The sequence below is a fragment of the Rhinatrema bivittatum genome, chromosome 1 (assembly GCF_901001135.1).
Source record: "Rhinatrema bivittatum chromosome 1, aRhiBiv1.1, whole genome shotgun sequence".
Taxonomy (NCBI): domain Eukaryota; kingdom Metazoa; phylum Chordata; class Amphibia; order Gymnophiona; family Rhinatrematidae; genus Rhinatrema; species Rhinatrema bivittatum.
This window is the reverse complement of record NC_042615.1, coordinates 106,874,136-106,887,271: the sequence shown is the minus strand read 5'-3', so window position 1 is coordinate 106,887,271 and position 13,136 is coordinate 106,874,136.

Here is a 13,136-nt window from a genome sequence, read left to right as displayed (position 1 = left end):
AAGACACCAAAACTGGCTGAACACTTCTTGACACTAAAAGAGGGGCAAAAAGCAGCAACAGTGACAAGCCTAGCCCAAGCCACTATAATAAAGGCAAAGTAGCACAAATAGTGGCATGAACCCCCTAAAGCACCAAAATAGGGACAAACTGGAATGAACACCCCAAGGCTCCAAAGCTAAAACAAAAGGCACCAATATGAAGCCCCTAAAGCATGGAGTGAGGGGAATGGCAGGAAGCATAGTGGCATCAACACCCCAAGGCATAACGTGATGGGTATGTCAGTAAACACAGAGACATGAGGACTCCATAGCATAAAGTGAAGGAAAGGATCTCTGTTTTACAATGACAGAACACAAGTCAGTCACATTTGTCACAAACAAAACAGAGCACAGCATAAGCATAGTGAGTGAACTGGTAATGTTTGCTGAAAGAATATGTACACCAAGAAAATATTTAGTTAAATTTTTGCAAGGTTTACACTCACAAGAATTAGTATAATACATTGCCAGATTGATTATTTTAAACAGAGAAAACGGGTAGTAACTGCAGTGTGCAAAGTCTACACAGGCTATAAAAAACAAACTGCTGATCTCTGGCTGAATTCTTCTTGCAGTCACTGGCACAATGTCAGCTGTAGTGGTAGCCCTAACTTGAGGATATATCCTGGGTTGCGGCTGTGGTTCAGGTAAAGCATAGGGATCACCACCTCCAAAGTGGTGCAGGACAACAGGGCAAGACTGAATCAAGGCTTGGGCAGTCCAGTAAGGCTGGAAAAACCTTGGATAGTATAGTAAAGCTGGAGCAAAGCTTGGAGAGGCTGGTGCAGAGTAGGGATGTGCAATCGTTTTTCCCCGAATTAGGCAATGTCAACGAAATTGTCTAATTTGGAATGGTTCAGGAGAACCGAAAACAATTGATTTTTTTCTGAAATTTCAGGAAAAAATTAGTTTTTGAGTTAGTGCGCACTAACCTGAAAATCAGGGCACGCGGAAAAAAAAACCCCTGAACCATGGGAAAAACGAAATTTCCGTGGGGGTGGGGGGCCCGAAACGAAGCCCAACATGAAATTTTTCCCGAAGCACATCTCTAGTATAGAGTGCAGTTAATGGTGGAACCAAAGCTTGGACTGGAACAGTTTGTAGGTAAGCTGCACTTCTGGAACAGTGTGTAGGTAAGACTGGACTTCTGGAACAGCATGCTGGTAAGACTGGAACTCTGGAACAGAATTCAGGTAAGACTGGAACTCAGGAACAGGAACAGACTAAGACAGGACAAGACAAGAGATCAGGGAAAGACCTAGGAAGCCCGCAGAGCAAGGTAGAAAGCAAGAAGGCCCTAAGGCCATAAAGTGAGCTTAGATTGAGGTCAGAAGGCCTGGAGGACCAAGGCATGGCAAGGAAAGGCTGAAGTCAGAAGGCCCAAAGGCAATGAGGCAAGGCAAGACAAGGCTGGGGTCAGAAGGCCCAAAGGCAATGAGGAAAGGCAAGACAAGGCTGGGGTCAGAAGGCCTGGAGGCCACAAGGCAAGATGAGAGAAGACCTGGGAAGGCCACAAAGTGAAGGTAGCTTAGGCAGGGAACCAAAGGAGATTTGATGCAGAATCTTTGAGGCAAGGGACAGATAGAGTTGAGTAGGGCTGGACTCTGTGTGTGGTGGAGGCAGGGAGGAGGAGGTTGGCCAGCCTGTAGAGTATGCTCACTGGGATCCTCTGGTGGAGGAATGTGTGAACAGAATCGTCTCTGGCTGCTCAAAATATTCCAGGTTTCACTTTTGCCTAAACCAAAAAAAAAAAATAATAATAATTCAATCTCTGCAGCTGCCAATTGGGGTAGACTGGTAGAAAAAGTGCTGAATAATGTTTGATCCTTGTTCCATCTCCAACCAGTTCCATTCCATCAGGCTTCAAGTAAAAAAAGAAAGAAAAAAGCATTGCTTGCTTATACCATAGATTTTAATCAGTGAATCAAATGAACCAAAAAGCATTTTATAATTTTCAGAGAATTGCATCTATTCAGTTTGGAAGACCTCAATCAAATTGAAACTTGCCTCATTTTAATCAAATTTCAAATCTGGATCATCCAAATGTACATACCTGTTAGAGCCTTGCAAGTAGTGTATGCAGCAAGGAAAGATCAGTGCCTATCATATTTCAGTAGTTTTTCAACCAATCTATCTCGCCCACAGCTACATATCAGGACTTCATAATAGTCTAGATTTTAAAAGCCCTGCGCACCGGCGCGCCTATTTTGCATAGGCCGCCGGCGCGCGCAAAACCCCGGGACTCGCGTAAGTCCCAGGGCTTCGTAAAAGGGGCGGGAGGGGGCGTGTCCGGGGGGCGTGTCGGCAGTCTGGGGGCATGTCCTGGGGGCATATCCTGGGTCAGGGGGCAGTCCGGGGCGGGTCCAGGGGCATGGCGATGGTTTGAGGGCGGGTGGGCGGTCCTGAGTCCCCCGGCACTGCGGCCTGTGCCGGGGGATGCCGAGGCAGCGCAGGCAAGTTACGCCTGCTTCAAGCAGGCGTAACTTGCACAACAAAAGGTAGGGGGGATTTAGGTAGGGCTGGGGGGTGGGGTAGGTATGGGAAGGGAGGGGAAGGTGGGGGGACGCGGAAGGAAAGTTCCCTCCGAGGCCGCTCCGATTTCGGAGCGGCCTTGGAGGGAACGGAGGCAGGCTGCGCGGCTCGGCGCGCACAGGCTGCCGATTTTGCACAACCTTGCACGCGCCAACCCCGGATTTTATAAGATACATGCGGCTACGTGTGCATCTTATAAAATCCGGCGTACTTTTATTGGCGCCGGTTGCGCCAACAAAAGTATGCGCGTGCGTACTGTTTTAAGATCTACCTTAGCTTGTTTAGGTCAAAGTGAAACTAGATAGCGTTTTATTCTCAATAATTCCTTTGTTGGATCTCAGAGAGAGAGGATATTCTCACCTATATTCAAAACTTATAGTAAAAGAAAAGTTTAGAAAAAGATAATTTACTGGAGAAAGTGAAGTAAGCTGTTAAATTCACATACTGACACTGAGGTTGATTTTAAAAGTATTGTTCACACAAAAATGCCCACATAACCATGGTTGTGGATTGCGCCCAGATTTTAAAAGCCACAATTTACGCAAGTATATACCCATGCCTGCACCAAAAATAAAGGAGTAGAAAAGGGGTGGGGCTTGGGCATTCCAGGACGGGGCCAATATTTACATGCATAACTCTTTATTTTTAAATCAGAGGCTGCAGTGTGCATCTCCTTGTTAGCAGTTTAATTTTTCTGCTGCTCCTGATGAGGAGCAAGTCTGTAGATCTTGCGTTTTAGGGTTTAAAGGACAGGGTGAGGGGTCTGGATCAACTGGGGAGCACAAAGGATGAAGAACCAGAGGGGTCTGGAAGATCTTGATATTGACTGGGCAAACCGGTGGTCTAATTCGAAAAACCGGGAATGCCCCTTGCTCGAGCATATTTTAACATCCACTTACATATGCACATAAAAGGCAGCAAAGTCCTATGAAAGATACGCAAAGTAAGTTTGATCGAGTACCTTCTTAAAACTAGAAGCATAATTATGTGCGATTGGTATATTTTAAATCATATGTGTGCAAGTGTGCACATGATTTACAATTTCAGCCTATCTCCACTCACACAATCATTTTAAAATTGAATTGACTATGCTTACTCGTGGTTTTGGGTGCTACCTAATAGCAGGACAAAGTACCTCTGTGAGAGGTTTCAGTGTGTATCATCAGAGTAAGACCTCCACTACAGCTGACACTATGCAAGTGGCTGGAGGAAAGATACAGATTGTCTGTTTCCTCCAGCGTCTGCACTGCAGTTTCTTGCAGTCTCCTGCTTTCCCAGTGTAAAAAGAGTCAGGGTAAAAATGTACTGTTTCTTGTGTATGTACTTCCTGCACTAAGTATTTTGTTAATGTACATAGTCACTCGGCAAGCATCATAAGTTCACTCACTATGCTCTAAATATGACAAAATGACTAAGTGGTCCACTGTCTGCGTGTATCCAGCTTAGGGTGTACAAACTATTAGAGATGTGAATCGTGTCCTCGATCGTCTTAACGATCGATTTCGGCTGGGAGGGGGAGGGAATCGTATCGCTGCCGTTTGGGTGTTTAGAATATCCTGAAAATCGTTAAAATCGTGAACCGGCACACTAAAACCCCCTAAAACCCACCCCCGACCCTTTAAATTAAATCCCCCACCCCCAAATTCCTTAAATTACCCTGGGATCCAGCGGCGGTCCATAGCTAAATCGGGGGAAGGGGGAGGGCAGGAAAACCGGCACACTAAATCCCCCTAAAACCCACCCCGACCCTTTAAATTAAATCCCCCCTCCCGAACCCCCCCCCCCCAAATGCCTTAAAGTACCCAGGGGTCCAGCGGCGGTCCGAAATGGGCTCCTGCTGTTGAAGCGTGTTGTCTTCAGCCGGCGCCATTTTGCAAAATGGCCGCCGCAAAATGGCGGCGGCCATAGACCAACATGATTCGACCGCAGGAGGTCGCTTCCGGACCCCCGCTGGACTTTTGGCAAGTCTTGTGGGGGTCAGGAGGCCCCCCCAAGCTGGCCAAAAGTCTCTGGGGGTCTAGCGGGCGTCCGGGAGCGATCTACTGCCGCAAATCGTTTTCCGTACGGAAAATGGCGCCGGCAGGAGATCGACTGCAGGAGGTCGTTCAGCGAGGGTTCCGGACCTCCGCTGAACGACCTCCTGCAGTCGATCTCCTGCCGGCGCCATTTTCCGTACGGAAAATGGCGCCGGCCATACGCGTATGGCCGGCACCATTATCCGTACGGAAAACGATTCGCGGCAGGAGATCGCTCCCGGACGCCCCCTGGACCCCCAGAGACTTTTGGCCAGCTTGGGGGGGCCTCCTGACCCCCACAAGACTTGCCAAAAGTCCAGCGGGGGTCCGGAAGCGACCTCCTGCGGTCGAATCGTGTTGGTCTATGGCCGCTGCCATTTTGCGGCGGCCATTTTGCAAAATGGCGCCGGCTGAAGACAACACGCTTCAACAGCAGGAGCCCATTTCGGACCACCGCTGGACCCCAGGGTATTTTAAGGCATTTGGGGGGATTTAATTTAAAGGGTCGGGGGTGGGTTTTAGGGGGATTTAGTGTGCCGGTTTTCCTGCCCTCCCCCTTCCCCCGATTTAATTTAAAGGGTCGGGGGTGGGTTTTAGGGGGATTTAGTGTGCCGGTTTTCCTGCCCTCCCCCTTCCCCCGATTTAGCTATGGACCGCCGCTGGACCCCAGGGTAATTTAAGGCATTTGGGGGGGGGGTTCGGGAGGGTGGGGGATTTAATTTAAAGGGTCGGGGGTGGGTTTTAGGGGGTTTTAGTATGCTGGTTTTCCTGCCCTCCCCCTTCCCCTGATTTACGATTTTTTGACGATAAATCGGGGGAATTGGTATTGTATCGTGGCCCTAACGATTTTTGACGATTTAAAATATATCGGACGATATTTTAAATCGTCAAAAAACGATTCACATCCCTACAAACTATAATACTTAAAGCCCCCACCCACTAGTGATTATGCTTTAATGAATTCCATCAGTAGAGCAGTTTTTTCTGCATCTGGAGCAGATATTCAGAATGATACCTTCCCCCCATTGTTTTGACTTACCAGTGTATTTGCCTTTAGTGGTAAAGGCATAGCTGTCCTTCTGGGGGCAGTGTCCCCAGCAAAGCACCTTCTCTCTTTCCCCTCCTGCCCCCAATTTGACTCCCCCCCTACCACTCCTTCAGTGCTTGCTTTGTATCCTCCTTTCACCCATGCTCACTCCTTGCGCTGTATCCCCCTTTCTTTCTCCCATCCACTCCTTGCCCCTCATCCCCTCAACCCCTTGCCAAACCGCATCCTTCCTTTCCCTCCCACAACCCCTTGCCAAGCAGCATCTCCTCGTGCCTCTCACCCCCCCCCCCTTTCCAGCAGTAGCCACCTTCTCTCTCTTTCTCCCCAAAATGCCCCTCTTTCCCAGCTGTCAGCTCAGCAACGGAAGATCCCTCTTCCCCACATCCCTCTGTCCAGTTGCAACAGCAAACCTCTCTTCCCCTCAATCCCTTGTCCAGTAGCAATAGCCCCCTCCTCACCTACCCCTCTGCCAAACAGGAGACGTTCCTTCTCCTTCACAACCCCTAGCAGCTGTAGTCCTCTTTCTGTCACAATACATTATCCAACAGCAGCAGCAGGAGCAGCAGACCCGCTCCTTCTTCTCCCCAAACAGTCCCTGCCCTGTAGCAGCAGCCCTCTCTCCCCGCCCCCCCCCCCCCCCCACACACTCTACTCAGCAGCAGCCCCATCTCTCTCTACTAAACCCCTGCCCAGTAGCAGCAGTCTCCCTCTTTCTGCTCCCAACCTTCTTCCCAGAACCTGTCCCTTTTCTGTCCCCCTCTTCACCGTCTACCCAGCAGCAGCACCTTCCCTGCTCCTCCTTTCTCTTCCCTCCTACGTCCTTCGGGCCTCAACACTAGATCTTTGTACAGCCTCAGCAACAATCTCTACTGAAACTTGAAATAAAATCACCGTGGGACTGTGAGCAAGCACATGTTCACAGGCCTGGAGGCAGCCTCGACCCTTCTCCCACTCAAGCTTTTTCGCTGTGGATATCCTGCATACTTAATACATACATACTTAATACATACATACTTAAAATATATTTCAGAGATCATGAAATCACGTGTAACTGTCACATGATATTGCATCTGTGATTTTTGGATAGGCTGCAAAATAAAAAATAAAACAAGAAATACCAAAATGTATCAATTAAAAGAAAATCATGCTACATTGGTTGAAGGAAGGCTCTGAAATGGTTGACTGGGCTAAACTGGGATGTTTCACCCTTACTACTCATCATACAAAAAAAAAAAAAAAATTCAAATGATTTTGTCACTTCAGTAACACTGTCATATCTCTCCATGACCAGGCATTTTGTGAATGAATACCAAGCCCAGTAAAACAAAAGTCACACAGATCCTATACAGAAAACCTGCCATATCAGAAGAGGACTAACTCCCATAAATTAAATCAGCATCAACACTGAATTATAAAGCAACACTTAAATATTCCACCAGGCCCTAAAACACCTCTTATTGGGAAAACAGATCAATCTGTACTGTTACAGATTATTATATAGAACTTACATTCTAGCAGAATGCTTTACCTTGGACACACACACACACAGAACACTCCCCTTCACTAAATACAGAATATGGGAACACAAACTAGAACTAGAAATATGCAGACAAAAAAATAAATTCTTCTTTGTTATGCTATGCATTGCTGCTTCACCTTCCTCCTCTCAACCTGTTCCCTACATACAGAGGGAAAGGGGGGAACATTTGCATTTGCAAAGCTTATGCATGCAAAACAGATCATTTAAATATGGGGCAGTTTTTTGGGGGAAACTTTTGCCACAATAAGTATATATCACACAAATAAAAGAGAATTTTTCAAGTAATAAATTCTGATTTCCATGGCTTTATAAATATACCCCTAAGGGGGTCATTTTTCAAAATGCGGTAAGGTGTTTTCGCATGCGTTAAGGGCTTATCGCATGCGAAAAGCCCCATTTTCGCATGCGATAGGCCTTTAACGCATGCAAAAACATGTTTACCGCATGTGATCGCACCATATCGTATGGTGCGATGCAAATTCCAAAAATGGGAGGAGTTAGGCTCTCTGCGAAGAGCTATTGCACAGCCATAACGCAGATTTTAACTACACCTCTTTCAAATGCGTTAGGCAGTGTGATAGCGGCTGTGACCATGCGGTGAGGTTTCATTGCTATTTGTGATGTGTCCCGTAAGGCTTATTTCAGATGATTTGAAGGCTCCAGAGCCCTTGGGGGGGGGGGAGAGAGAGAGAGAGAGAGAGAGAGAGAGAGATGATGTTACCCAGGTAGAAAGTCCATCGAGCTAGGTTGAGAGAACATTGCCCAAATCTCATCTTGGAGTGAGTTTCCTCACTCCGAAGACCAGCAAATCTTCACAAGAGACCACTCTTCTGTTCGTAGGTGTCATGTAGTATGTCAAAGTGGCCCCTAACCCCCTGCACACTTACCTAATCCCCACCTCGAGTTACTAGGTGGGCCTACCCTAGGGATAGAAATACCTGCCTATGGGCCATGATATTATGGCCAGTCTCTCTCTCTCTCTCTCTCTCTCTCTCTCTCTCTCTCTCTCTCTCTCAAAAAACTGGTCCCCCAGTGGTTGAATGCAGGAAATACATCAGGTTTGGCACTTATTGCAGAATCTGAAATGGTATCACAATGTGCACTAACTTAGCTCTTCACACAGGTAATTATTGCAATAAATACTATATTAGCATAAAACACACCCCTTTTGCTATCGCATGTGGTACTTACCGCATTTTGATAAATCCAGGCCTAAGTTTCGACTTAAGGCAATGGATGGTGGCCCCAGATCACATGGAGTGGCAGTGGGATTTGAATCCTTGGCTTCCAGTCTGTAGATTAACCACTATGCTTTTCCTACATCTACTTCTGTACCCGTAGTCTCTATCCTCTCTCTCCTTTTGTCTTCTTACACCTGGTTCTTCATCCCATCTGCCCCCCACCCCCAGCCATCCTTCCACTCATCCATCCTTTCCCTGCATGTTTTCACACAAACCCTGATTTCCCCAGTCCCTCTACCATTCACCCCATCTCCCCAGTTCCTTACTACACACTTTACCCCAGTCCCTCCATCACACACGATAACCCAGTCCCTTTCTCATAAGCCCTCCAAACTCTCCTTCATAATCTCGTCCCCTGTTTCACATATGTAACCCCTAATAATATCCCATCCCTTCTTTCCATTATTCCCCAGTCTTTCCCATTTCAAACAATCAACCCCATCACCTCTTTCCCTTATGCCCCATCACCTTTTCCTTTATACCCTGCCCCGCGTCTCCCCTGTTTCACACAACAATGCCTCGTCCCGCTGTTGAAAGAAGTAATCAGTTCCAGCTGACATAGGAGGAGGACATGGTCTGAAATGCTGCCACTCTCCTCCTTCTGCCACATGATAAACACATGGGGTGGGGGTGAATCAGGAAGCAGATTGGTGGTGGCAGCATCTGAAAGCACCACCATGGAACAGCAGTCCATAGTTTCTACATCCAACTTGACTGGACCAGGTTCTTTGGTCTCCCATGGAGTATCCATAGGAACCAATAAGTTCCATGGGAATGGTCTGATTTTTTTTTTTTTTTGTACTTTCCACAGTCACGGAATCATGAGAGACTCACATCTCTCAATATATCTCAAAATACCTGGTTTTACAATAACTACTATTCAGATAATTTCTGCTATGAACCCTCCCAAAGGGAAAAATAATTTGGATGAATTGATCTCAATGCAAGTCAGGGCTCTGTTACCAGAGACATAACCAAATATATGAGGCAACTCCCTGATACAGACAAATAATAAATACAATGAACATTTGCTTACAAACATTTGATGCGAAGGCATTAAAAACACAAAAATGGCCAATTTATATTGTTTGATAGTGGGTAGGAGGAACTCAGACTAATGCTATCAGAAAGTGAAAATGGTAAAATAACAGGTGACATAATGGTTTGAGGAAAAAATGTGTCAGGATTGCCAAGTTCCATCGGTCAGTATTTATTAAGCCCTAGAAAATACTGTTAATCTGTTAAGAACCATGACAAAATGAAGCACAGATATAATACAAATGGGGCATGCATGACCTACTTTATACTAAATACATACCAGCTGTCCATGTATATCTATTCCAATCTGCCTGAGTTTATTTGTCATCATTTTTGCTAATTTAAGATATATTCATTCTAATCATTCTTTCATAATTTGTATCATTTATTTTTTTATATCAGTGTCCTAGTATTTCCATTGATTTGATAATAGTATCTGAAACATATTAAGTAAAGGAGATAATCATGCCAGAAATTTCATGCAATGTTATCCAAATCAAACTGAATGGTGTGCAATATTATTTTTAGTCACAGTTCACTGGAGTTACATTTAAGAAGTGATGTGGAAGTCAGGGTTCATTCACATCTAATTAGGCATACAAAATGTGCAGCTAAGTATGCATTGTGTTAAGGAGATGCAAATAAACCAGTGAATAAAAAGAAGAAACATTAACGGCAGCAGCAAACCATTATAAAGGTTTAAAATAAATTGTCGTGCAGTCCTTTGAATATTGTTCTTTGTGACATCTCATTTACTATAGGACAAACTGTAGCATAAATTGAGTAACTATAGAGGTGATAATGAAAAAGCCTGTGGAGCCTGCAAGCTAATTTTTAAAGAGAAACTCTCTTCGAAGTTTTCCTTTGAAAATCTGAGCAGCCACAAGAGCACAGGTACTTTGGATCCTATATCTTTTGCACCTGTCTTGAAACAGGCACACATTTACCCTCAAGAAAGCAAGTGCAGAACTTCCAGAATGAAATCTCCAATAGTACTCTCCCTTCTCTGACCTAACCCTGTCCTTTTTCACCATGGAAAAAAGTGCCCATGCTGTGACCAGTGCAGTAAAAGGGGATGGGGGTGGGGGGTTTTCAAACTTCCCATTTCTGCGAGTAGAGATGCTTCTAGATCTCTACCAGAACCATAAGGAATCTTCCATTGATGGGGGAAGAAGGAGAGAATAGAGAAGCAGTTAGTTTAGGAGTATAGTAGGGATTTCAAAAGAAAAAAAATCATTTTTGTTCATTCATTCATTTCACTGGCTCCTCAATTTATTTCATTAATTTCAAAACAAACAAAAAAAATTCATCTGTTTAATTCACTTTTCTATTTTTTTTTCCATTTGCCATTAAAATCAATGAGGGACTCACTGCAGCCTATTTTGGACTCAGGATTGGGGTTTTCTCATGAATTTTCATGAAACTTATGGGAAGAAATCATAGAAGGGGAAATAACTCCAAGGTAGCTAGAGTATGGCAAAGTGGCACCCATGGTGGCATGAATCGCCTAAGGCTCTGTAGAGAGGCAAAAGGGTACTAGCAGTGGCAATTCTCTAATGAATCTTCAGAGGAGCAAAGAAGTAGTAAGAGGTGGAAGAACACTCCAAGGTTCTAAAAAAAGGACACCAATAACAGTGCCATGAAAACCTGAAGGCAGCATGAGAAGCAAAGAAGCACCAAGAGAGGCATCAGCATCCAAAAATTGGAAGAAAGAACTCCTAGAGTGTAAATTGCAGGGCATTGTGACAAGGCTGAATGTCATAGAGACTCCCAAGGAGTATAGCAGCAAGGCAGCATGGCATGGGAAATATCTGTATTCCTATGGATGTACTTACTACTTGTCAGATTTAGTATAAGACAAAGATCTGATATCAGTATAATTTTTGTGACATGAGTTTTTATTTCATTCCCTACTGCAACCTGATCTTGCAACTGGGTGGAATTATTGGATTCTTGTGAAACAGGCTTTCTGAATTAAGCCCTTATCACAATCATTACATTTCAATTGTTTCTAATCAGTTCAGTTTTCCTCGTAAGTTGTGAGGTTTAATTTATTAATAAAGCTTGTTGCATATTCTGTAGCTGAACTTAAGCTGTCCCATTTCTTAATTTGTTTTTCGATTTACATCAAAATGGATTCTCCTCAAAATCTCTTGTGTCTATATTTCTTCCTTCTGACTGATGGTTTTTTATGGACAAACCATCCCAGCATAATCAATAAACAAATAGAGTTAAAGAACCAGGCTGGAATTGTAGAGGGGTAGAAGTAAAAGTAGAACTATAAAATAGGTGCCATGATAGGAGAAACATGTTTCTTTAGATTTTATTTCAACTGTTTGTTCTGGGGACACAACATTCCAGTATAACAAACAAAGAAGAAAGCTAATCTGGAAGGAATACCTCAAGACCAAAAGAGGGCACCAATAACATTGGTATTGAACCCTTGAACGCTGAATGAAAGCAAAATAGCATCAAATTTGGCATTATCATCCAAAGGCACCATGAAAGGGGAGCAAAGCTGAAAAGGTGGCAGGAAAAACAGCTCAAAGAGTGGCATCAACACACCAAAGCAATATGAGAGGTACAAAGCAGCCCCCCCCCCCTCCCCATGTGGCAGAAACACCTCAAGGTGTGTGGTTTGGAGTATTACAGCAAAGTGGAGTGAGAGAAAGAATTTCAAGGTATAAAGTCTGGGTAGATTAGCAAGTCTGACTGTCATAGAGACTCCAAGGTATAGCAGGAGGGGTATAGCAGCAAGACAGAGTGGCATGGAAGATATCTGTTATTCTGTTGAAGTACTGGTCACTTGACAGATTTAGTAGTATGGAATGATAATGGTGTTTATTTTGCTATACTAAATTTAAAATTTTTCAACATTGTTTATTAAGATAATGACTAATAATATTATGCATAAAATAAAATTATAGTCTTACAGATAATGAAATAAAAATAAAAAGACATACAAATAAAATTAGAACTGTAAAATAAAACATAACAGGTCAATAAACAAGTATACTGAGAACAATAAATATAAAACTTCAGTGACCATCAAAGATTTGATTGAACAACAAAATATTGATCATTTTCCTAAATTTCATATAGTTCTTTTCCAAACAAGAGAGAGGATTAGCATTCCAGGTGATGGGTGCCTGATACTGAAATATACAATCCCTAGTGCCTTCAAGAACAATTTCTTTAGGAGATGGCAACCTCAATAGTTCTTGTTGAGATGATCATAAAACTCTTGAGAGCTTGTATGCTATAAAAAGATTAAAAAGATAGTCAGGTTTATCCCTAGTAAGAGCCTTGAAGGTCAGACATACAATTTTTAAAATATGACAGCATACTGGTAACCAGCAAAATTCTTGGAGCAAAGGTGAAACATGATCATACTTGGATGCTCCAAATACCACTTTTGTTGCCTTATTTTGGTGGTTGATTTTGTTTTAAGTTGACGTCTGTGATGCCCAGGTACATGGAATTACAGTAGTTGATGTGTGACAGCACAAAGGCACTATATACCAATTTCAAATCAGATTTTATTAGTAAAGAATTTAAAGTGTGAATAATTTGTAAATTGTAGAACACAGATCAGGATAAAAATACATTTCCATATAAATTGGAAGAGAGCTTACAAACTGTCCTAGAATTGATTGGAGAGACAACAGAAATTGGACTTATTA